The 26,835-nt window shown below is 44.4% G+C and overlaps 1 protein-coding gene across 3 annotated transcripts in view; it reads right to left on the minus strand.

Annotated features, from left to right (window-relative positions):
* The window catches only part of ATP10B (ATPase phospholipid transporting 10B (putative)), a 360,994-nt gene extending 337,948 nt beyond the window's left edge, over positions 1–23,046 (minus strand). For all 3 annotated transcript variants that reach the window (XM_043913467.1, XM_043913469.1, XM_043913468.1), the window contains exon 1: positions 22,804–23,046. The gene's annotated coding sequence lies outside the window, so the exon portion shown is untranslated. The remainder of the gene's footprint in view (positions 1–22,803) is intronic.
* Positions 23,047–26,835: the final 3,789 nt, after the last annotated feature.

Consider the following 26,835-nt stretch of genomic DNA (forward strand, 5'->3'; position numbering starts at 1 on the left):
GCACCCAGACTACCAGGAAGGCTTCCTCAGCATTATAAGGAGTCAATTGATTTGGCCAAGAATTTAAAACATGAACAGAAGAAGTGTTAGGGTGAGAGGTACCAAATGCTGGCTATTCTTCCTGAAGTAAATTCCCCAACAGGACATGTAATGCTGGGGGCTCCTCCACACAGTGTGGAGAGAGGTTTCTGCCACTCAAACTGCCCTTTCAAGTTTGGTTGGGACTTAGGCCCACATTCTGGGAGAAGTAAGAAGAAGTAAGATACTACAGGTGCAGTATCAGTCTTTCCAGGTCCCTCAGCTCTGTAGTAACAAGACCACATTATCACCACAGGGACAAAGCAGAACTGGTAGCCAAGTGTCCCCCCCAAACCTTCTCTGCCTCCAACTCTTTAAAAAGGCCATGTCCTCCAAGGCATCTAATCCAGGTAGGTGCAGGGACTGTCATCTCACCATCCTCTCCCCGGGCCATGCTCACCTTGCCTCCCCTGGCCAGAAAGACCACCACTTCACTTCATTTATCCTCATTCTGCCCAGCTCAAGCCTCCTTCTCCATTTGTTCTTTTCCATGAAGCCTTCTGGTTGTTGTAATTTGCATCCCTCTCCCCTCTCTTTCTCCCAAGAACACATATTCCGGCATTTAGAAAGTTTAAGTATAAAATCCTATGGGATTTCCCTGGTGGTCCAGTTGCAAAGACCCTGCACTCTCAATGCAGGGGGCCCAGGTTCTATTCCTGATCAGGGAACTAGATTCCACACGCTACAACTAAGACCAAGGGAAGCCAAATATATAAATATTTTTTTTAAATCCTAAAGAACGTTCTATCTGGAAATTTTCCTTATAAGTGTTCAACTCTTTGGGACAGAAACTATGTCTCATTATATCTCCTAAAGACTTCATAATGTTTTGTCCACTGATGGGCACTTAGTAGACACTTCCTAAATATTGATTGAATGGATATATATGGTACAGTTCAGAGCATCCCATAGATGCTTATTAAATAGTTTTGGGACCAATATTATTATGCATGAGCCAGTAGTCATGAATGGATGTGGGAGTTGGACCATAAAGAAGACTGAGTACTAAAGAATTGATGCTTTTGAATAGTGGTGCTGGTGAAGACTCTTGAGAGTCCTTTGGTCTACAAGGAGATCAAACCAATCAATCCTAAAGGAAATCAACCCTGAATATTCATTAGAAGGACTGATGCTGAAGCTGAAGCTCCAACACTTTGGCCACCTGATGCGAAGAGCTGACTCATTGGAAAAGACCCTGATTCTGGGAAAGACTGAAGGCAGGGGAAGGGAACAACAGAGGACGAGACGGTTGGATGGCATCACCAACTCAACGGACATGAGTTTGAGCAAACTCTGGGAGATAGTGAAGGATAGGGAAGCCTGGCAAGCTGCAGTTCATGGGGTCACAAAGAGTTGGACATGAATGAGCAACTGAACAACAACAGAAAAAGGTAGATTGATCTGGGACACTAAGAGCCTTTAACTCTAAGAGATTCTGTGGGAAGAGAAGCGACACCATGCCAGATACTTTGTTAGGAACTTTTTTCTCTTTGCATACTCTATGTATGCAAAATATTTTTTTGTATTCATTGTCCAGGTTCATTACAATAACCACCCTCTGGGGCTCCTCTGTCCTGGGAATTCTCCAGGCAAGAATACTGGAATGGGTTGCCATTCCCTTCTCCAGGTTATCTTCCCAACCCAGGGGTCGAACCTGGGTCTCATGCATTTCAGGCAGATTCTTTACCATCTGAGCCACCAGGGAAGCACTGAATGACATTAACTTGATCTAATAGATGAAGAAAAATAACACAGCATGAAGAATGATTCAAATTCAAATGTGACATCAGAGCCTTGGTCTTATGACACAATACACTGGTTTCCCTGCTGGGTGTACCTAACATGGGCTGGTCTCCAAGGATACATATCTTAGTTCCAGGTCAGTGTTCTATAAGAAAAGAGCAGAGGAACTTGGCAGAGGACTACAAATAGCATTAGCAGACTCGTCTTGAGACAGTCAGTGTCGTGGACCAAGAGGAGGCTCTCAGGCTTTCTTGGTAGTTCAGCGGTCAAGAATCCAGCTGTCAATGCTGGAGGCCTTGGGTTCAATACCCGACCTGAAAAGGTCCCACACACTGAGGAACAATAAGCCCAAGCACCACAAATCTTGAGTCTGAGCTTTAGAGCCCAGGAGCCACAACTACTGAGCCCACAAGCCTAGAGCCAATGTTCCACAAGAGAAGCCACTGCAATGAGAAGCACGCGCGTTGCCAACTAGGGAGTAGCTCCCACTCTCTGCAATTAGATAAAAGCCCTCACAGCACAGTCAAAATTAGATAAATAAATAAAAACTAAAAAAAAAAAGACCTTATTAAAAAATAAGAACAGGATCTCATTGGGTGTGTCAGTGTACTATTCCTGGTGGAACGGCCAGAGAGACCACTTAGATGAGCTGGTTTGCAGAGTCATCCGCCAGGTTCTTGTCTCCATCTTGACTAATTCAGTATTTGAAAAACTATAAATTAACCTAATGGATTAGGAAATGGCAAACCACTCCAGTAATCTTGCCTGGAAAATTCCCTGGACAGAGGAGACTTTCAGGCCTGGAAAATTCCCTGGACAGAGGAGACTTTCAGGCCACAGTCCATGGGATCGCAAAGACTCAGACAGGATTGAGTACACACACACACACACACACACACACACACACACACACAGACACACACACACAGACACACACACACAGACACACACACACACACACAGACACACACAGACACACACAGACACACACACAGACACACAGACACACACACACACACACACACACACACACACACACACACACACACACACACACACACACACACACACACACACACACACCCTAAAGGTTTGGAATCACTTCTATTTTTGTTTTTGCTTATAAAACAGCTAAGTGATAAGAATATAGTCATCTCTGATTAGGAGGAAAGTCCTAAATTAGAAAAAATTGGGAAAAATCACAGCAGTGCAGAAAAGTGTCAGGCTCCATCTTGAAGGCCTTAGCTGACCGACAAATGCCACTTTCTGCAAGCAGCTCGATAAAACAGCTGTAAGGAAGCGAGACCATCTCATTTCCAAAACCACCCAGTGTTTCAGTGGCACTGAGCAAGTCACTGCACTTTAGTTCCTGAGTTAGTTAGAAGCAGGGGCAGGACAAATCAAAGTCCAAACTCATTCTCATAACCCAAGACAGTGGGTATGATCCAGCCTTGGCTCTTTTCTCTGCTTTTCGTTTCCCCTCATGAGGACTTGCACCAAGGCTTTTGTGTTTACTCTTCTGTCTGCAATGTTTTCCCATCCTCGACTTTTCAAGAGGAGACAGATATCTTTTTTGACATTCAGGTTTCAACTCTGACAGGCTTTCCCCGACTCTCTTAGCTAAAATGATCCTCTTTCACACAGTACCTTGTCTTATTCATAGGATCTACCACTTTCTATAATCTCCCTTGTTTGTGTGTATATTCTCATTATCTTCCTAAGAGCAGGAAAGCTTCATAAGAGCAGGGACTTGCAGGTTTTTTCTCCCACTGCTCTAACCTCCTCGGGCTCCCCAGGTGGCACTAGTGGTAAAGAACCCGTGTGCCAATGCCGGAGACATAAGAGACCTGGGTTCGATCCCTGGGTCGGGAAGAACCCCTGGAGAAGGGAATGGCAATCCACTTCAGCATTCTTGCCTGGAGAGTCCCATGGACAGAGGAGCCTGGCAGGCTACAGTCTATAGGGTCTCAAAGAGTCAGACATGACTGAATCGACTTAGTATACACGCATGCAACCTCTAGACTAAGAAGAAATTTTGGTACATGTGCTAAGTGCTAAGTCGATTCAGTCATGTCCAACTCTTGGCAATCCCTCAGAGTGCAGCCGGCCAGGCTCCTCCATCCATGGGATTCTCCAGGTAAGAATATTGGAATGGGTGGCCATTTCTTTCTCCAGGGGATCTTCCCAACCCAGGGATCAAACAAATCTCTTTTGTCTTCTGCATTGGCAGGTGGGTTCTCTACCACCAGCACCACCCGGGAAGCCCACCCCACTGGTACACAGTGTATGGTCAGTAAATATGTAGAAGCCAACTGAATAATAAGGTTTCTATAGCTTTCAACTTTAGTCTCATTGAGACTTTACTATTCTTTTAATTAAGAATTATTGTATTTCAATACCAAGATGATTTGTATTTGTATGTGTATGTGTGTGTAATAATATAACTAATCTTATAATTTGGAAGATTTTAAAGGGAAAGGGAAAACCATCCCATTGGATGTGTTTTATAATTATATATATTTTATTTATATTATATTTACTTATATAGTATATATAATTATATTTTTTATATTTATATATATTATATATATATATAAATATTTATATATATATAAATAATATAAATATATAAATATAAATATAAATAATAATTTTATATTTATAATTGATAAGGCTGAATCTGCTTAAGAAACATTGATGACAAAAAAGTGTGTAACTTAGAATTAAGGAAACACCATTATAACTATTTAAAAATAAGGAAGAAACTTTCCCCAAACCTTGAAGGAAGCTAGTGGTAGAAACTGATGGTTAAACTTCTGGTGTCTTTTTTATTTCAGGTTAAACACCCAGGACCAGCATTATCTGGTCATGGTACCTTTTCAAGGCTCAAAGGACAAAGGAGATACAACTCAAAACTAACTCTTGTCTGTATCTTGAAAATTTAAAAAAAAAAAAAAATTGAGCTTCAGTTGACCTAGAAGGTGAGAAAAAAGGATGAAATGAATCACAAGGGAAGAAAGCTTCCCTTCTGCAAATGTAGCCAGGGTGCCTAAGTACAGAGTTGGCTGGAAGCGAAAGGCTGGACTAGATGCCTTTCAAGTCACTTCTAATCTTTTTTTTTTTTTTTTTTAATTGAAGTACAGTTGATTTTAAAGGCTTCCCTGGTGGCTCAGTGGTAAAGAATTTACCTGCCAATGCAGGAGACACAGGTTTATTCCCTAGGTCAGGAAGACCCCCTGGAGAAGGAAATGGCAGCCCATTCCAGTATACTTGCCTGGGAAATCCCATAGACAGAGGAACCTGGCTGGTTACAGTGCAAGGGTCGCAGAAGAGTCAGATATGACTGAGCAACTAAACAACAACACAGCTAATTTACAATATCATGCTAGTTTCAGGTGTATAGCATAGTGATAAATACACACACACACACACACACACACATATATATCTTTTTCAGGTTCTTTTCCCTTATAGTTCCTACGCTATACAGTTCAGTTCAGTTCACTCAGTCATGTCTGACTCTTTGTGACCCCATGAACAGGAGCAAACCAGGCCTCCCCGTCCATCACCAACTGCTGGAGTCTACCCAAACCCATGTCCACTGAGTCAGTGATGCCATCCAACCATCTATACTGTAAGTCCTTGTTAGTTGTCTATTTTATACATAGTAGTAGTGTGTATATGTTATTCCCAAACTCATCTACCTATACCCACTTTCCACTGTGTAACCACAAGTTTGTTTTCTATGCCTCTTTCTGTTCTGCAACACATAATTTTGGGTGTCAAAGGAGTACATGGGCTCAGATACATCAAAACTTAGTAGACTAATTCTGGTGGTGATAATCTCCCACTATATACAAATATCATGTTGTACACCTGAAACTAATATAGTCTATGTTAATTATATTTCAAGTGAATAATGAACCATACACACACACACCCAAAAAAATTCCTTTGAATAAGTCTCCAGGTAGATAAACAGGTAAGCAATCTCTTCCTTATCTTTCATGAAACTAGCACCAGAATGGGAATTAAGAGATACATGCTTCCAGTTCCAGTTCCCAATGGCTCAGCAGTAAAGAACCTGCCTGCAATGCAGCCGCAGGAGATGCAGGTTTGAACCCTGGGTCAGTAAGATCCTCTAGAGGAGGGCATGGCAACTCATTCCAGTATTCTTGCCTGGAGAATCCCATGGACAGAGGAGCCTGGTGGGCTATAGTCCATAGCCCTGCAAAGAGTAGGACATGACTGAAGTGACTTAGCATATGCATGTTTCCATCCTAGCCCCACGCTTTTTGCAACTTTGGCAGAACTCTGAACTATGTTGTAAAACTCAGTGGGACTTACTACTCCTCTCTGGTGACCTCCTCTTTCTGAAATCCAAGGAGTCAAGACTGATGGAGGAAATGGATGCTAGGGGATTCCCTTCTGTCTCCTTTTATTTCCGCTCCACCTTCAGAACTGTCAGATTCATGGAGGCTGAATTGGCACCAGATGTGTTGGTCCTGCAGACTCATAAAACCAGCTTTAGCAAAGTGAAAGCTGCATGTATATACCTAGTATTTGCATTCACAGTTTGGCCTCTTTGAGCTCATTTTCTCTATCTATCCATTACCTGTTTCACCTCAATCCTCTTGGCCTAAATCTCCCATCCTAATTTGTTTATGCAACTCATGTCTTTCATTTCCCCCATCTAAAGGCTTCTAAGACAAAAGTGCTGGCAAAAAAAAAAAAAAAAAAAGAGAGAGGGAGACTAGAAAAATGTAAAGAGCCTGCATGTTCTGTCTCTTGTATGTATCATTTATGCTGTTGCACCTTTTACAGGCTTGGAAGCCTCATATTGATAGCAATGAGTTATTCAGGGCATGCAGTGTTACTGGAGCTGAGTATAATGTAAATGGAATTATTTGCCATGGAAATACCCAGTCCAATCTCTTAGTAAATTGCAATCCCTGAAACTAAATCCCTCTGGAAAGTGCTTAAGTAAATGTATACCTTGTTTGAGAGATTTGCAGCAATTTGAAAGACATATTGGATTCTTTCAAATATCAAAATGAATGGCCTCTCTTTCATGTATCATAAAATTTAATTAGCTATCATCTATCAGAATCTGTTAATTACCTGATTGTTTATTGTTTGACAGGTTGAATCACCAAAATACTTCAAAAAATGCAAGCTGTGTGCCACTTCAATATACATGTATGCACATAGGTCAAGAATGTTATACTGTATGCATTTATTTATGAAAAAATTAAGCAAGCTTTTGTGTTTGCTTGGTTAGACTAAGAAATTTTTTTGAAGATTTAAAAGCAATTTTGTTAGATTAAGTTTTCTTCTATGTTCAAAACTGTACTGGACCCAAAGGCAAAGGGGTTATATGATACCGCCTTACTCTCAGGGACACCTTACAAATTAAACTGGGGACTTAAAGCATATAAACGTGAACTAGATGAAAAATGCAAGGCTATAAGCGGCTATTACTCTATGTGCGTGCTTGCTAAGTCAGCTCAGTCATGTCTGACTCTCTGCGTCTCTGTGGGCTGTAGCCTGCCAGGCTCCTCTGTTCATGGGATTCTTCAGGCAAAAATACTGGAGTGGGTTGCCTTTCCTTCCTCCAGGGGATCTTCTCAACCCAGAGATCAAACCCGAGTATCCTGCATCTCCTACATTGGCGGGCGGGTTCTTTACCACTAGCACCACCTGGGAAGCCCTGGAGCCATAGCTTTAATAGACGTATGGATCCTCCAATATGTTCAGAACCACTAGTTTAGTAACGCTATGCTATAAAATCATAAACTGCCGATATTTATGAATGCACTGTAATGTTCAGTATTATTCTACACATTTTATATATGTAGCTCATTTAGTCTTCGTAACAACTCTGATAGCTACTCCTTCATAGTCCTTTTAAAGATGAGTAAATCACAGCTGAGAGAAGTTTAGTAACTTTCCTAAGGACACACAGTAAGCAGCAGAAGCCAGATTCTGAAGCCAGGCAGTCTGGCTCCAGAGTCCACACTCTTCAACTATCACACATCTGTTACTTCCCAACAGACATGTGGAACAGGACTGTGCCTCCCAGTATGAGAGCCTGAAGTTCAAAGGACTGAAAGAGCTCAGAGATCATCTGGTTCAGTGGCTTCCTAACTTTTTCATACTCGACTAGACCCTGTTCGTATTACCTACAGCTCCACGTGCCCTGCACGCTGGTGCGTGAAACTGATGAGAGCTTCCGAGAAGAAAGAGCGGGAGTGCATGCAGTGGGTGCGAGTGTATGTATGAGTGTGTGCGCCTGTGTGAGAGATGTAGGGCGTCAGTGAAGGGGAAGTGTGAGTGTCTCAAAGTCCTCCTCTTTTGCTCTCCACAGTGCTCCAAGTTATCTCTTCAGGACCCTATGGCTTCAGAGACAGAATGTGAAGCTCATTCGGCTTGTCTGCCCTTCCAGGGGGTAACATGGGGCCCAAGAAGCAGGCAGCTGGGTGTGCCCCCAAATTTTTTATCCCAGCACCCAAATTCTTGATCTCAGTACACTGTTTTCTGTCTGCTGATCTCCTTTCTTTTTTTTTTAATCTTTTTTTTTTTTTTTATCTCCTTTCTGTAACCAGGCTACTGCCCAACTCATGGCTAAAGGACTATTACTAGTCAATGACAAACACACTCCATTATTCCTTCAAGCCTCTCCCTGGGTTGCCTGGATGTTTGAATGCTTCTAACTTAAAAGCTTGCTGGGAACAATCACCAAAAGGCTTTCAAGGATAGGACGAATGGAAGAAAAGCTTTGGAGTGGCTTGGTAATATCAGGAATGTCAATGACAGGAAAATAGTCAGCTCCAAGTGGTGGGGTAGGCGCTCACGTAAAAAGCTCGTTATATTCAAATCACATCACACTGTCTTCCACTTTGAGTGAGGTAGTCTGTAGAAGGGGAAGAAAACACCTCTCCTCCACCAGTCCACAGACTCTGGTGAGACTCATTCTTCCAGACAGAACGTGTCTGGGATGTCAGACCTACTTACAAGACAACTTTGCTGCCCTCCCTGCCTCCCCTTCTGGATTTGCCATCACACCCCTCTGTTGCCTCAGCTGTTGGCAGCTGAACCCGGCTCCGTGTTGCAAGGAACAAGCTTGCAGGAGAGCTGTGGCTTGACTTAGACAGGGAGGGGAGCACTGTGGGGCAGGCTGGGACCCAGCCGCCCCAGTGCTTCCCAGCAAGTCCCCGTGATACTGAATGACTGGGCGGAGTTTCTATGTGTAGGCAGTGAAGGCTCACCCTCCAGGAGCACCGTGAGAAGGGAGGCCAGGCATCCCCTTCTGCTTACTCTCTCTTTTCACACTCTGGGGTTCTAATAAGGGCTGCAGATCATCAGCTACACATTCCAGAGAGCATTTACAGGACGCTGGGCACGTTGCTAGATAATGGGGGGAATGAAGACAGACAGTCCTCATGAGGCCTCAGGTATAAAGGAGGAGGCAAACTTACATAAGATAATAGAGTCTATAATTATAATTGGTAGCAATCATCATAAAGGAAACATAAGGAGCTAGAACATAAAATTGTGGGTTTGACTGGGGCAGGAAGAAAACTCGCCTGTGGCAGTAATAGATCTCAACTGAGGTCCTGCAGGGCAGGTAAAATGACTAGGGAAAAAGTAAGAAGAATATCCAAATGGAGGGAACACCAAGTACAAAAGCACTGAGGCTATCAGACATATTTCCTTATTCAGCATGAAATATCAGTGATATATCACACACACACATGTATTTACATATACACATCCTATTTACTCATCATCACCTGCTACACTACAGTTATGTTTTCTCATTTTTTTTTTCTTTCTCAAGATGTTAGAGAGGCAGACACAAATACGAAAGAGTTAAGTGAAATCAAAGATTATCTATGTGGCACATGTGTGTGTTTCTGCGTGCTGTGTCTGACTCTTTGTGACCCCATGGACTGTAGCCACCAGGCTCCTTTATCTGTGGGATTTTCCAGGCAAGAATACTGAACTGAGTTGCCTTGCCCTCCTCCAGGGGATCTTCCTAACCCAGGAATCGAATCCACATCTCTGGCATTGTGAGCAGATTCTTTACCCACTGCACCAGCTGGGAAGTCCTTCTATGTGGCATAATGGGGACATAAAGGAAGGCTGTAATAGCCTAGAAATTTAATGAGACAATGGAAGTTAGAAGGAGGAAAATACTCTTGTCTAAGGGTACAATTTCCTACACAAAGTGAGTGAGGAACACAATGATATCTTAAGCAGGGGGTAAAATTAACCAAAAGATAAAAGGTAGAACACAGCCTGGTACCTATACAGGCAACTTGGAACATTTTAGTGTTACCGAGAAATTCATTGCAAAGCAGAGGGGGGAAGATTAGGCAGGAAGCTTTTGTATGACATCCTTGCATGCATTTATTTTTCAATGAATATTTATTGAACAACTGCTACAAACTAGACCCTAGGGCTGACACTGTACAAAATCAGACTCAGTCTATAACCTGGGAATCTGGACTCACACAGAGCAAGGACTCAATCAGATGAGAAAGACAACCCAATAAACAGACCACTGAAAGTTGGGGAGATGACTGGGAGAAGAATCTAGAAGCCAGACTCTGTAGACCCTGTTAAGAGTATTGGTCTTTATTTGCAAAGTTCTTATAGGGCTTTATTTATTTTTGGACAAGATATATCTTTCCTTTCCCTAATCACTAACCGAAATGTAGCATTTCTTTGAGTTTTAAACGTAGTCAACAAACCACTGTAGTATTAGTGGTACCTGTGCCTTTGTTACAAAAATCACAGATATTTTCATATTACACTTTGAAATTACATCTCAAAGGGTTTTAAACAGCAGTTCTAAACATGTTCTGATTAACATTTGGAGATGATGATTCTAGGTACTGTTGGGGTGGATGCTGTCAGAGGGGGTCAGCTATTCTGATTTGGACACCTCCCCCACCCCATTTCACACCTGCCTGGCAGCAGAAAGGAAGCTTGGAAACCACTCTCCAGCATCACCTGGCCACGCGGAAATCCTAGCAGCTTCCACTAGCTCTTTGCACTCTCAGTCATCTCGGGTTACTAACCATGACGCCTTGCTGAGTGCCTCCAGGCCAACTGCAATGTCTTGGCAACAATTATATTAATATCAGAGCTAGGAATGAGCTGATGGAAAGCTGTTCATCCATGTAATGAGGTTTCAGTTGCATTTTAGAAAAGTGTCAGATAATTTGCTAAGAGACAGCAGAGTTTGTACTGTTTGTCAAGGGATGGGGAGGTGGAACTTGAACTTTCTCACATTCAGCTGCAATGTGAGAAATATCATCTGTATGTGAGACGCTTGAGGCAGGAAAAAACAGATGTGAAGGGAGGAGAGACAGTGAGAGGAGCCCAGGGCAAGTGGGGAGGGGAAGGGAAGTGGACATAACCATCATTACCGCCTGAAAATGATCAGGCACCTATATCATCTTATTGGCAGCTCTATGATGCAGGTGGTAAGCCCACTTGGCTAGGGCTCAGAGAAGTAAATTCAGCTCCCTATTTGTCTAACTCTAAAGTCTGATTTTAAAAGACCTGACAGGAACTTCCCTGATGGTCCAGTGGCCAAGACTCTGTGTTCCTAAGGCAGGGGGCCCAGGTTCCAACCCTGGTCAGGGAACTAGAGCCCATATGCCGCAACTAAGAGTTCACACTCGATACTCAAGATCTCGAATGTCACAATGGAGATGGAAGACCCCACATGCCAAACAAAGACCTGGTGCAGCCAAAGAAATGAATAAATATTAAAACAACTATTAAAGTAAATAAATAAATTAAAAGACGTGACATTATGCTCCACCCATGGATTAAAGAAGGCTTGTCATTGTTATGTGTCTTGATGAAAAAGTACAGTCTATTTTATATGAGGAAGAAACATCTTGCCCCTCAAGTTCAGGGGAATATAACATTATATGTTCCTTTGTGACGTTCACATGACCTCGATAGTCATCCTATTCCGGTGCTCTGAAGTGTGGGACACGTAATGATTTCTAAGGGGCACATGGAACCCGCAATGAATAAGACTGAACCAGGTAGTAAGACTACTGGGAAAAATGAAGGGGTTAATATGGAAACAATTACATTAAATCTGACGTTGGCAGTATTAACTGTCTCCATGGGGTGACCTGGGAGCCTTAATGAACTCCCAGGCTCAAACCTCACCTCAGAGATTCTGATTTAGTTAGTTCTGTGCCTTACTTCTCGCACTTTAATGTCCTGTGAGCCACTGGTGAAAAGTGAAAGTGCAAGTATTAGTCATTTAGCCGTGTCTGACTCTCTGTGATCCTATGAACTGTAGCTGGCCAGGCTCTGTCTGTCCATGGAATTTCCCAGGCAAGAATATTGGAGTGGGTTGCCATTTCCTTCTCTAGGGGATCTTCCTGACCCAGGGATCAAACCTGGGGCTCCTGCATTGCAGGCAGATTCTTTACCATCTGAGTCACCAGGGAAGGCACTGGGAACATTGCTAAATGTATGTAGATTTGGATTCCCTGCATCTGGGTGGGCTTGAGATCCTTTATTTCTAACAAGTGACAAGCTCACAGGAGATAACGATGCTGGGTCAGGGCACCTGACTTTGAGCAGCTGGAGTCTAGGTGAGGGCAAGGTTGAGAAGTGTTGGTTTAAGGAGATAGTTTCATTTTGTGCCTAGCTTTTTAAGTGTTTAAAGAAACTAGAATGAGTTATACATGCATGTGGAACACAAATCAAATAGCAATGTCCCTCCCTCTCTTTCTATTTCCCATTCCCTCTACAGAATCCAGCATATTCAGTATTGATATCCTTCCAGAGGGATCATCGCATATACAAGCCTAGATGCATGTGTATATACATATTCCTTTAAAAACAACTTACAGATGGCAGCCTTCAGGTCACACTGTTCAGCACTTGCATTTTTCACTTAATGCATGTTGAACACTGTTTCTCAACTGTAACATAAAGAGCTGCTGAATTTTTTAAAGGTAAAATATATACAAAATAAAATTTACCATCCAGTGTATTGATGTTGTTGTGTAACCATCATCACCACCCATCTCCAGAATATCTCAAACTGAAACTCCACACCCATGAAATGGTGCCAGGTAATATTTAACTCTCCTTTGAAACAAAGCAAGGGCTGGTGTCAGGGCCAGAGCTTATAGAAGACGGTGATGTTTGACTAGAGTTTACTCATGGTGCTCTGCATTCAGTGTATTTAACTATCGTTACCTTCTGTGATAAATAGTACTGATTTTGCCTGGTGACTCAGCGGTATAGAATCTGCCTGCCAAACAGGAGACCTGAGTTCAATCTGTGGGTTGGGAAGAAGATCCCCTGGAGAAGGAAATGGCAACTTGCTTCAGTATTCTTGCCTGGGAAATCCCACTGATAGAGGAGTCTGGTGGGCTATAGTCCATGGGATCACAAAGACTCAAACATGACTTAGCAACTATGCAACAAAAACAACTTTCTGTGATGAACAATATTGATTTTTCACTTAAAGTAGTTCCCTTCTAAATAAACCAAAGTTCCATAGAAATAATGAGGTCTAGTGAGCTTTAGTCAAGGCTGCTCCTGGTCGTGCCCCAGATCAGAAAGTTGCAGCTCAAGAAGAACTGAAGCACAAGACACTCCTGCCCCCTTTCTGAGCTGTCACCGATGACCTTTCTCTCCACACACTAACTGGGAAATTGGTCTTCCTTTAGGGCCTCATGTACCCAAAGGCAGTTTTTTATAGGCAATTTTCTCTAAGTCAGACCACATAACAGACCCTCCTTCTGCAAGAAAGAGGGAAACTATTCTTTTTCAGTTCATTTCATTTCAGTTGCTCAGTCATTTCCGACTCTTTGCAACCCCATGGACCACAGCACGCCAGGCCTCCCTGTCCATCACCAGCTCTTGGAGTCTACCCAAACTCATGTCCATTGAGTCAGTGATGCCATCCAACCATCTCATCCTCTGTTGTCCCCTTCTCCTTCCACCTTCAGTCTTTCCCAGCATCAGGGTCTTTTCAAATGAGTCACCTCTTCACATCAGGTGGCCAAAGTATTGGAGTTTCAGCTTTAGCATCAGTCCTTCCAAAGAATATTCAGGACTGATCTCCTTTAGGATGGACTGGGTGGATCTCCTTGCAGTCCAAGGGACTCTCAAGAGTCTTCTCCAACACCACAGTTCAAAAGCATCAATTCTTCTGTGCTCAGCTTTCTTTATAGTCCAACTCTCACATCCATACATGATTATTGGAAAAACCATAGCCTTGACTAGATGGACATTTGTTGGCAAAGTAATGTCTCTGCTTTTTAATATTCTGTCTGAGTTGCTCATAACTTTCCTTCCAAGGAGCAAGTGTCTTTTAATTTCAGATGGCTATAATACAGATGGCTGTAGTCACCATCTGCAGTGATTTTGGAGCCCCCCAAAATAAAGTCAGCCATTGTTTCCACTGTTTTCCCATCTATTTGCCATGAAGTAATGGGACCAGATGCCATGAATCCAGTTTTCTGAATGTTGAGCTTTAAGCCAACGTTTTCACTCTCCTCTTTCACTTTCATCAAGAGGCTCTTTAGTTCTTCTTTACTTTCTGCCATAAGGGTGGTGTCATCTGCATATCTGAGGTTATTGATATTTCTCCCAGCAATCTTGATTTCAGCTTGTGCTTCATCCAGCCGTGTTCTTTTTAATGGTTGAGTAATATTCCACTGTATATATATATATATATATATATATATATATATATATATATATATGTACCACAATTTCTCACAGACTTAGAGAACTAACTCATGGATACTGGGGGGAAGGGTTGGGAGGAGAAATAGTAGGAAGTTTGGAATGTACACATACACACTGCTATATTTAAAATAGGTAACTAATAAGGACCTACTACATAGCACAGTGAACTCTGCTCAGTAATCTGTAACAACCTAAATGGGAAAAGAATTTGAAAAAGAATAATACATATACATGTACAACTGAATCACTTTGCTGTATACCTGAAACACACAACATTGTTAATCAACTATACCCCAATATAACACAGAAAGTTTAAAAAAAGAAAATAACAGGGAACACAACCCCAGGCTCCTTACACTAAAGCCATAGGAGATTGCCCTACTAGAAAAGAGCTCCCTTTAGTGCCATTTTCTCTTCCCAGGTGGCATTAGTGGTAAAGAATCCACCTGCCTATGCCAGAGACACAGGAGACTTGGGTTCAGTCCCTGGTTTGGGAAGATACCTAGGAGGAGGAGATTGCAACCCGCTCCAGTATTCTTGCCTGGATAATTCCATGGACAGAGGAGCCTGGTGGGCTACAGTCCATAGGGTCACAGTCAGACACGACTGAGTAGGCACTCATGCAGTGCCAGTTTCTGGCTTGACAGAAGTCAGAGAAGGACCAGCATGTTTCACATGGAAGGGTGCCTAACAGACTGTGGCTGAAGGCGGGGGTGGATTCACTGTACAGCCCACGATGGAAAGAGCTCAGGCTGGGTGCTCACAGTCGTGGCACGGAGACCAGGGCTCACCACCCACAAGCTCTGTGACCTCCAGCAGGCCATCTCACCTTGTCAGTGGCAGGGTTTTGTTCAGTGCAATACGGTGAGGTGGAGGTCTTGTGACAGTGAAATGAGGCAGCATAGGGAGGTGTTTGGGCTCAGCTGGTAAAGAATCCACCCGCAGTGAGGGAGATCTGGGTTCGACCCTTGGGTTGGGAAGATCCCCTGGAGAAGGGAAAGGCTACCCACTCCAGTATTCTGGCCTGGAGAATTCCATAGACTAAAGTCCGTGGGGTTGTAAAGAGTCGGACACAACTGAGTGACTTTCACTTTCACTTTTCAGGGAGGTGTTTAGCACTGAGCCTGGCACATTGTTAGCACTCAATACCTGGAAAGCTTATCATCCTGGACTCTTCCTGAAGAGGAATTAAAGGAGACATGGGGAAGACTGGGGCCTAGGGACACTCACGTGGTCACCGCTCAGCCAGGCTTCAGTGCAAAAGGTCACAAAGAGTAGGACATGAGTGAGTGACTAAGCACCCATACAAGCAAAACAAACAAGTGTCTGAAAGATCCACAATAAACATGTACTTTTTCCCCTGAAGCTAACACAGTGATTCAGGGAATAAACACTTGAACCGCTCTTATGTGCCTGGAACTGCACTGGGAAACAGCAACACACAGGATGGAGACCCCTGCCCTAATGGGTACACATCCTGCTGGGTTCACTCCCAGCCCCGACTCCAGGGCCCATTCAACTTGCCCACACACAACCCCCGCTTCTCTCTGAGTGTCTTGGAAAGGCAGTGGGATCTGGGTGGTCCTTCTGCCATGTAGAGAAAGGAAAAATGGATGGCTGTATTCCCAGAAGTAAGCACAACCAGTTGTTTGGAAGCTCTCTCAATTGTTAAGAAACTGAAAAGATTTATGTTTATCGATGAGATATTTTTCTGTGGTGGGGAGAGCAGACAGAGCAGCAGGGGTAATGAGTGATGGCTGGGCTTGGGCTGGAGCCACATGGGTCACTGATTGGGAGGTTGGCAGATGAGGAGCAGTGTCATGAGACACGGCTTGGGAAAAGTCCTTAGCATGAGATGCAAAAGCAGACCGGACTCAAGAGAAAGACAGGCATTGCTCTCATGGCAGAAAAGGAAGAATTTAATATCGCACCATCAACCAGTGGCATTATCCTGGTCTGGGGGATGAAAGTGAAAGTGTTAATCACTCAGTCATGTCTGACTCTTTGCAACCCTATGGACTGTAGCCCGCCAGGGTCCTCTGTCCATGGGATTTCCCAGGCAAGGATACTGGAGTGAGTAGTCAAGTCTGGGGGAGAGATTCTGATATTAATGGAAACATTTACACTACCATATGTAAAATAGATAGCCACTAGGAATTTGCTGTATTACTGGGGGGGAACTCAAACCAGGGGTCTGTGACAACCTAGAGAGGTGGGATGGGGTGAGAGGGAGGTTCAAGAGGGATGGGACATATGTGTACCTAAGGCTGATTCATGTTGATGTATGGCAGAAACCAAATCAACATTGTAAAGCAATTATCCTTCCATCAAAAATAAATAAATCTAAAAAAGAGAAAGAACTGGTTCAATCCAGCCCCCCCCACCACCACTTTGTTAATAGGTACTTAACCTTAGAAACCTGAGTTTCCTAATCTGTAAAGTGATGTTCACACTATTTAACTCATTAGGTTGATGAGTGAGTAAAGGGAAATGGTACACATAAAGGGGTCAGTATAATGCCTAGGACACTGTAGAAATCTTCTTACTAGATGTAGGCAGAGCTGAGCAAAATGAAAGCAGTGTTATGCTACTGCAGAAAATAACTAATTTGTGCAAGATCACATGGATAGTAAAAGGTCATGATGTCTAAGATTTAACTAGATTTCCTTCCTGCCTTTACTCCTTTTAACAGCCCAGCTCTACAAGCACCACTTTCGAGGGATGACACTTTCTTTTTTCTTTCTTTTTTTTATTTGGATGACACTTTCTTGACAGGCAGCCACCGTGAAGCCCACTGTTTTGTCTGCTTTTGTAAACAACACAATTCACAGGCCGGTCCTCAGGCTAAGATGCCAATTATTGAGTTACCTTGCAGCACTGAAAATATGCTTTATAATTGATCCAATTCAGCTTGCTTTTAAACCAGGCTGAAAAGTGAACAAAAGAGGACAGAAAAGTTAGAATAGCTCAGAAGGTTTACTGATCAAAAGGATAGGTACTGAGGGGGACTGGCAGAGACAGAAACTCGACTCTCATTCTTTTCTACTGTGATATTCCAGTGACTACAGAGTTATGAACCCCAGGTGGCACAGTGGAAAAGAACCTGCCTGCCAATGCAGGATATGCAAGAGATATGGGTTTGATCCCTGGGTTGGGAAGATACTTTGGAGTAGGAAATGGTATCCTGCTCCAATATTCCTGCCTGGAAGATTTTGTAGACAGAAGAGCCCAGTCGGCTACAGTCCATGGGATTGCAAAGAGCCAGACGTGACTGAGGGCATACAGACACACACACACACAGTTATGGGGAGAAAGCCAACCAGAGTAGTTAAGGTGCTCAACTGTGTCTGGAGAAGATGCAGCAGAAAGAGAGCAGGCTCCTGGCCCGGGAAACCAGGTGAGGCGGGTTTGTCTACATCCCCCATGGGGTTGGCCCAGCAGGACTGGTTTTGCCATAGCTAATGGGGAATGTGTTACCACAGCATCTCAGAGAGGGTGGCTCAGGAAGGAGGAGGCTGGGCTGACGAGCACAGAGGTGAAGAACACGTGTTCAGTCACACAGGTTTGGGGGCACATCCTGATGGCACCATCCAGTTGGGTGCCCTTGACCAAGGCATTCCCTAGATGTCATCTTCTGCTTCCCTAAAATAGGATAATACTGGAGCCTACTTGAGAGTATTGTTAAGATTCCGTGAACTCTTACATACTCAATGAAAGGCAGCTGTTAATTATTAATGACAGTCATGACTTGGGAGGCAGCTGGGAGCCAGGCATACTCAGGGCTGGCAGCGGGAGGAGGAGGACTTCCCAGGATCTCAGGCCCTCACACTGTATACTGGGACTCTGCAGAAGCAAGTCCTCACCCAGGGAGAACAAACCCATACATAACTCCAATATCCAACTGGGTACCATGGTCAAAAGGGCACAAGGGCTGGCATCTGTCTTTGACCAGCCCAGGACAGAACCCTGGACTGTTTCTTCTGGCCACTTATGCCAACACAGATGCTAACTCAAGAGACTGTGTAGCAACAGATTTCAGCCAGCCAGCACAGAACAATGTTATCACAGAGCTAGAAGGAGGCCCCTTACTGGCCAGGTCAGTATGCTGTCTTAGGGAAGAGGAATGTCATTGATTGCTTTTAATGAGCAAACTTATCACCTCAAGGCCAGTGTGGCCGCCTGCCCACAGACCAAATCTTGAAGAGAGGAGAGAAGTCTGGTTGGTTTGATGATGGCCTAGAGGCAGAGCTTAAGACATCTGCAACAAGACACTTCACTCACCATCCTAAAGATGACGTAAGTAGCTACATGTATGGAGAGAATGTAGGTTGCGTTTTGGAGTATGAATTCCTGTCAAACTGAGTTCCCAGAGGAATGTGTGTTTCTTTTACGGTTTACTGAGGAAATAGGACATAGCAAAGGGGAGGCTTGGGATGAACACAGTTGGGGGTTCAAATCCTGATTTTAGCTGTGTGACCTGACTCTTCATCAGTTTCTACACACACAGGATGGGAGTGAGAGGATGTCACTTACAGAAGGGCTGACGGAAAAGCAGCTATAACAGCAACTTTGAGAAGACATTTCATACCAAGCACCATTTCAGCCTGTTACATGTATTCACTTAAACAATGCCCACAACATCTAGGGGAAAAGTTTAATAATATCTCCATTTATAGATGGAGAATGTGAAACACAGTGTTTGAGAAACTTACCTAAGGTCACACAGCTAGCAACTGACTGAGCCAGGCTCCTGAAGCCACAAGCCCACACCTTCCACACTGAGGAATACACACGCTTTACCAAGAGGAAAATGCTTCCATTTGTGTGGAGTATGAAGTAGTAGTTAATGAATATTGACTATTCTGATTTTATCATTAACTCATAGCATAGTACATAGTATTTACAAATTCTCCTCAAGAAAGAATATCCATAGAACATTTTTCTAAATTTTGGTAAACAAGATGTATGAGAAATGGTGAAATAAACCTGCATCATTTCAATTAAACCTTCACTGGCATCACCTCTTTGGATGACACCCTGTGAGGATGGCAGGCCCGGGAAGGTTGCACCGTGTATAAAGATCCCCAAGTAGTATGGCTGAGTAGACAGCAAGTTACCTGGTACGTAAGTGCCTGTGCTCTTGAGTCAACGAGCATGTGTTCAAATTTGGGTTCCATCACTCCCTTGTACCCTCTGAGTCTCACATTTCCCATTTTCAAAAGTGTGAATAGTCAGCATCAACATGAAATGAGAACATCTAAAGAATCCTTTAAACAGTCCCTAAGTTCTCAGTTAAAGTCCACTGCAGTATTGCTATTATCCCCCTGCCCCCATGGTCCAAGAAGTCAGGAGAGAGTCCAAGTCCCAATCTCTGGATACTTAATGTCATTCTCCTTCCATTACACAATTTTGCATATGGACATCTTTCTCCTCAGAAGATTCTCAGGACTCTGGCTTCACTCCTAATTCAAGCATCTATTTTCTTTTGAAAAAGTCATATTTTAAAGTCTGGAAATGAAGAATTGCACAAGTGAGTAGAACAAGATAAGGAGTGCATTAAAAAATAGAATCACAGAACAACCTGAGGATCAGAAATAAAATCGGCAGTCCCTTAAATCAAGTGGGGCCAGGGCTGATGCCAGAAAGGCTTACCACACATTACAATGAAGAACACAGAAGAGCAAGATGGGACCCATAAAACCACCAGCGTGTGAAATACTGCCAAGGGCTGTGTGCCTGCCAAGGAGGAAGTTGTCACCAGGCTGGAGTCTAATGCAACTCTCTGCAAAGCAAATCGTCTGGGTGTTAATTAAAGTGTGTAAGTCGATTCTTGAGGTAGCTGCCTGGGAGAAGGAATCCTGTAGAGAGGTCTTTTCCTCTCACAGATTTCTTTTGGAACTGTGGATTTTATGCAAGCAAAAATCTCCAAAACAAACACACCTCCCCGTGTATTCTCTGCTCCTCCTTGCTGGCAGGCCCAGGTACTTGTAAAGCAAGAGATTTATGGCACTGGTTTCTACATCACTGTCCTCCAGAATCCATTACAACCTCACGGGCAGCTATTCCCATACCATTTTATAGGGGAAAAGCATGAGATGTGGAGGCAGTAAGGGATGTGCCCACAGTGGCAGAGAGCGATAGAGCCCATAGAAACACTTGAGACCCCATGATCCTAGGGATGGACCTCTTCCCATCCAGCAAATGAATGGGCACTCCAAAATGGCAAAAGGCACGTGAACAAAGGTTGGTGGCCCATTTGAATGAAAGGCTTGATGAAGCAGGGCGGGAAGCATACACTATCAGCTTTCTGAAATGTCATTGTCCCTACAAGTACCCCAGGCAGAGCCAAGGTCAATACCCTATGTCTAGAAGACGGCTGGGCTGTCACAGGCAGTGAGTGCTGCTTATCAAGACTGGCCAGCAGAGCCGTTCTGTTTCAAATACCTTGTTGTTTCTCAGGGAATGAAATTCACTTGATGCCATTTAGCCTTTTTCCCTTCTTTATTCCAAGAATGCCCCTTGAACACTTGAAAGCTCAGATGCTATTATACTTCACCTCCTAGACCAAGACATTTGCATCCATATGGGAGATTGAGTCGAGGTGTTGGATAAGGAGGCGGCAAAGATATCTCCTGATCCCTTGTATTATTTATTCACTCAACAAACATTAACTCAGGCCCTGTTACTAGGAGACCTAAACCCTGGGGACCCAGTAGTGTCCAGCAGGCAGAAGACACGCAAGGTCCCTACCCTCATGGAGTTCTGTTGGGGAGACAGACGACAAACAAAGGAACCAACTTGCAGATTGACATCAGTGTAATGACTGTAATCAGCACGATAAGGGAGTGTACTCGGGGATGGCAGTGGCCAGTCTACTTGCCATCCTGGTATCTAGGAGGCCCTCTTAAACAGGCCAATCTGAGCTGCAGCCTTACTGAAGGGAGAGCTCCCATTACAGGAAGGGCCCAGGGGGATGTGTTCCAAGGAGGGGGAAAAACCACAGGTCCTGAGGAGGGGACGTACAGAGGCAGCCAGTGTTGCTGGCTCACCTCGACTGAAGGGCCATATAATAGGTGAGGTTTGGAAATAGGGAATGGTTGGCCACACGAGAGATGTGGTAAATTGTTTGGGGGTGGGGAGTGTTAGGTTTAATTCTAAGTGGCAACAAGGTACTGGCTCTCAAACGCATTCCTGTCCTCTAGTGTTTTAAGGACCAGCTCCATTGCTCAGCTGTAGCCTCTGAATCCTTAATGACACTGACCTTCGAGATTACATATTCCTGACAGTAGGCTCTTAACAGTCTCCAAACCCACAAGACGGGGCTATTGAGGCCTGAGAAGTAGAGACTCGGGTCTAAATTAATTCCTGCACATGGCAACAGGAGATGGAGGCTGTCCAAGGAGAAAGCCCCTTTGCAGCCTCTGCATAGTTGGTTGCACCTCATCTCTGTTCACTTTGAATCTGAAAGACCTTCAGCTAAATATGACCTCATGGATAGAAGTCAAGAGCATGTATTCATTTCAGCAAACCCTGGTTTGGCTCAGGTAACCTTCCTGATCTTCAGCCTCCTCACCACCAATTGTAGATAATAATCCACACCTGCTGCACAGACTGCACCAAGATGAAAAGTCTTCACCATCATGCTTTGTAAATCATAAACTCTCAGTAAGCTCTTACCCTTACTATTTTTATTCATCACCATCAAAAACTCAATTCTCTCACTCTCACTCTTCCTCACACAATGTACTTCTTACAAAAGGCTGCACAATGGTTTGGTAAGCTTTCGGAAAAAGGTCCTGAAATATTACAGGTAATAACCAATGCCAGTATATTATGGACTCTCTGTACAGGTAATTCATTCCAAGCTCTAGACCGCAAAGGCAGAGGTTGTCTGCCCATCAGTGCATGAAAAAAGCCGAGGCTACATCGAACAACCATTATCACCATCTGCAGTTGCCCTCATGACCCAGTCAGCTGCACATACGGGACCTTCCAGTGTGAGCAAAGAGCTCCCCAAGCAAAGCAATGAGGTTCCACAGGGCCCTCAGCTGCAGGTGGTTGGTGGTAGGCATGGGGGCAAAACCCAGAATACAAAGGATGAAGCCTCTGGAGCAGCCAAAGAGGGTCCCTTGAAAGCAGCATACTAGCTCCGGGCCAGTAAGCGGGAGGGAAGGCTAAGACAAGCCACCCCCACCCCCGCCCCCGCAGTATTTGCATCAGCAGGGTCCTTACCTTCTCTCTCCTTGGTGCAGGTTCCACAGCTATGACTGGGGAGTTGACATGCCTTGGGCCCTTCTTGGGTTCCTCTTCTGCAGGGGGAGACTGGACTGCAACACCTCCAGTTATCCCCTTAAACGGGCATCACAGCCACTGAGAGAGCTTCCCTCTCCTCCTTGGCTGGGCAGGCTCAACCCCTTCTGAAGCCTGGCCTTCTGTGGCGCACACCTGAGCACAATTCCTCCACCCCAATTCCTCCTCTCCCACATGCTGCAGAGACCTGCTCAGCCCCGCCCTCCCCAGGCCTTGCTGTTCCTCTTCCAAGCCCTGCATCTCCACCCTGCTCTCCAAGGAGCCCTGGCAGGGCTGGTCTAACCGGCTAGAAGCCCAGAGCAAACCCTGGAGAGGCTGCTAGCTGGGGGCTGGTTGGCCTGGTCCCTACCAGCCCGACTCCCACCCCTCCAATTTATTTTGAGAGAACCCCTGGCTTAGTTAGAGCCAGCACTTAGGACTTTGGTCTAGCTGAGGGAAAACGAGAAGTATCCATTTTCTGGTGATTAATTTTTAAACTGTAGGAATATGAAGGTCAAATGTCAAGAGACGGGGCTTCTGTCCTGGCCAAAGAGCTACTTCTCTCTGTCTGAGATTTGGTTATATCATATCCCTACTTCCGGGACCCAGCTTTTCCCAACTCAGGGGCAGCACCTACCTTTATTCTCAGTAGAAAAGTGAGGGAGAGGGCCTGACAGCCAGGCTGAAATCTGCCCATCAGGCCAAAATGAGATTTTATTTCTTCCTCTGTGAAGCATTGGGGAGATCAGCAAGGAAAGTTTAATACACCCCATGTCTGTTATTAAAAAGCACTTCGTCATTCTAGTTAATTACTATTCCACTGAATCCACAGGTGGTTTTAACATAAGGCACTAAATGATCCTTGAAAAAAAGGCATCATTATTCAGGTCCTAAATCTAAGCATTTGGGATTTTATTTCCCTACCTTGGCAAGTATTTTGTCTTTCCAGATGAGAGGTTTGCAGAGTTTAGGATTCATAGGAATTATCCAGGTGTTAAAAATGCAATTTCTGCATGAAATGTTCAGATTCCAGGAAAACTCGGGAATACATACTTAAAAATTTTATCCTGGGTGATTCTGATGTGAGTGGTCTGGCACCTGAACTTGAAGGAATGCAAGTCTAGAAGACGCCTAAGTTCTCCTATCCCAGTCTGGAATTTCTTTTAAATTTTTACATTGTATTGGAGTATAATTGTTTATCAATTTTGTAGTAGTTTCAGGTGGATTGCAAAGGGACTCAGCTATATACATACATGGATCTATTCTCACCCAAATTCCCCTCCCGTGCACCAGCCTGGAATTTTTTGGAGGTTTTAAACTCAGCGTTCTCCATTGTTTCTAAATCACTCTTTCATCCCTGCAATGTGGAAGGCCTGGGTTCGATCCCTAGGTTGGGAAGATCCCCTGGAGAAGGGAAAGGCTACCCACCCCAGTATTCTGACCTGGGGAATTCCATGGACTATACAGTCCATGGGGTTGCAAAGAGTCGGACATGACTGAGCGACTTTCACTTTCACTCCTCTCCTCAGGAATTTTCCAGCTGACTCCAGGCCAAGGAGCTCCTGGCTAGCAGCACAGGCAGATTCTCTGGGGTTAGTATCTGCCTCATTTCACTCATAAATGAGCTTTGTCAGGGGAGAGTGTTAGCCCCAAAGCTATTGCACCTATGCGTGTGTGCATGTTAAGTCGCTTCAGTCACGTCTGACTCTGAGATCCCATGGGCTGTAGCCTGCCAGGCTCCTCTTTCTGTGGGATTTTTTCAGACAACAATACAAGTGTGGGTGGCTATTCCCTTCTCCAGGGGATCTTCCCAACCCAGGGATCCAACATGTGTCTCTTATGTCTCCTGTATTGGCAGGCAGGTTCTTTACTAGCGCCACCTGGTAGGACCTTTGTACCTATAAGAGGCATTAGAGATGACATTGTCGAAGCCTTTATCACACCAGCAAAGACCAAAGACATTAAGCCCTAGTTTGGCCCTTTCACCCCACCAGAGGCCCAGACCTCACAGTACAACCACCTGTCCCAAAGCAAATCCTCCCATGCCAGCCCCACCCCAGGCACACCGTCCTCATAGCACTTCTGCAGAAGCCAGGTCCATGGGCCCCACAATCAGTTCCTCTCCCCGCCCAACAGCCGGCACAGTCTGTCTGTGCTGCGCGCTAAGCTGCTTCAGCCACGTCTGCCTCTGTGTGATCCTATGGACTGTAGCCTGCCAGGCTCCTCTGTCCATGGGATTCTCCAGGCAAGAATACTGCAGTGGGTTGCCATGCCCTCCTCCAGGGGATCGTCCCAACCTAGGGATCGCACCCTTGTCTTCTCGTGTCTCCTGCATTGGCAGATGAGTTCTTTACCACTAGCACCACCTGAGAAGCCCCTTATTTCTTGAATCAAGTTTAGTTTTAGAATGAGATTCTCATATCCCACCTGCTCTCCCAAATGGAGTTTTCATACAGGTAGGTAGATCTCCTCGATGACTGCTTTGTTCATGCCAATCGTTTCAACCCTAAAGCAAGAACCACAAGGCTGTTTAATTCAAAACACATTGACTAAGCACCTAACGTGGGTAGCGGCCTGCACTCAGCCCAGCAAGGAGTGCAAAGAGGACAAAAATGTGTGGATGGGGACTTCCCTGGTGGTCCAGTGGTTAAGAATCTGTCTTCCAATGTAGAGGATGAGGGTTTGATCCCTGATCAGAGAACAAAGGTCCCACAGTAGGCAGTGGGCAACAAAACCCGCATGTTGCAACTACTGGGGCTCATGCTCCACAACCAGAGAAGTCTGTGCACTGCAACGAGAAGGCCTTATGCTGCAACAAGAGAAGAAGCCCTGTGCTTCAACTAGAGAAGCCCCTGCAGACCACAACTAGAGAAAGCCCGGACGCTGCACCCAAGACCCAGCACAGCCAAAATAAACAAAGGACAACACTCAAAATGTGTTGATGATGGTGTTACAGTTATTGGCGTCCATTGTCCTACCAGTGAATTGGGCAGAGAGCACTGAATAGGAATCCACTCATGACAGCGATGTGGGAAGGAGTGTGTGCTTTATTTGTTCAAGTGGAAATGCATTCTTGGGGCTGCCCAATCCCACCCTATCATTAGCTCAATTGATCTCATGTGATACAATATGAAAACTAAATAGAATTTTTTTTTTTTTTTTGCCTTGTCAATGAAGATCTGTAAGACTTTCTCAGGACTCAGCATATTAAAGAGCAGAGACAGTACTTTGCCAACAAAGGTCCATATAGTCAAAGCTATGAGTTTTCCAGTAGTCATGTACAAATGTGAGCGTTGGACCAAAAAGAAGGCTGAACACCAAAGAATTAATGCTTTCAAACTGTGGTGCTGGAGAAGACTCTTGAGGGTCCCTTGGACTGCAAGGAGATCAAACCAATCAATCCTAAAGGAAATCAGTCCTGAATATTCATTGGAAGGACTGATGCTGAAGCTCCAATACTTTGGCCACCTGATGCGAAGAGCCAAATCATTGGAAAAGACCCTGATGCTGGAAAAGATTGAGGACGGGAGGAGATGAAGGCAACAGAGGATGAGATGGATGGATGGCATCACTGACTCAATAGATGTGAGTTTGAGCAAGCTCTGGGAGAGAGCAAGGGACAGAGGAGCCTGGCATGCTGACGTCCATGGGGTTACAAAGAGTCAGACAAGACTTGGTGACTGAACAACAACAACAACAACAAAATCTTCAGACCAAAGGGACGGCATCAGGGTCCAGTGGTTACAAACACAGACTTTGGGTTGGATTCAACCCATTCTTTACCAGCTTCCAGTTACATGTTTGGGCAAAGTGCTGACCTTCCTTCTGGGATAACAGTAATACTTATATCATAGGGCTATTACCAGGATGATACAAACTAACATCTATAAAGTGCTTTTAACAGCAAAAGTGCTTAAATATCATTATTATTATTCAGGAGATCCTGAACACTGTTAGTATACATTTATTTGCACT

The sequence above is a fragment of the Cervus elaphus genome, chromosome 9 (assembly GCF_910594005.1).
Source record: "Cervus elaphus chromosome 9, mCerEla1.1, whole genome shotgun sequence".
Classification (NCBI taxonomy): domain Eukaryota; kingdom Metazoa; phylum Chordata; class Mammalia; order Artiodactyla; family Cervidae; genus Cervus; species Cervus elaphus.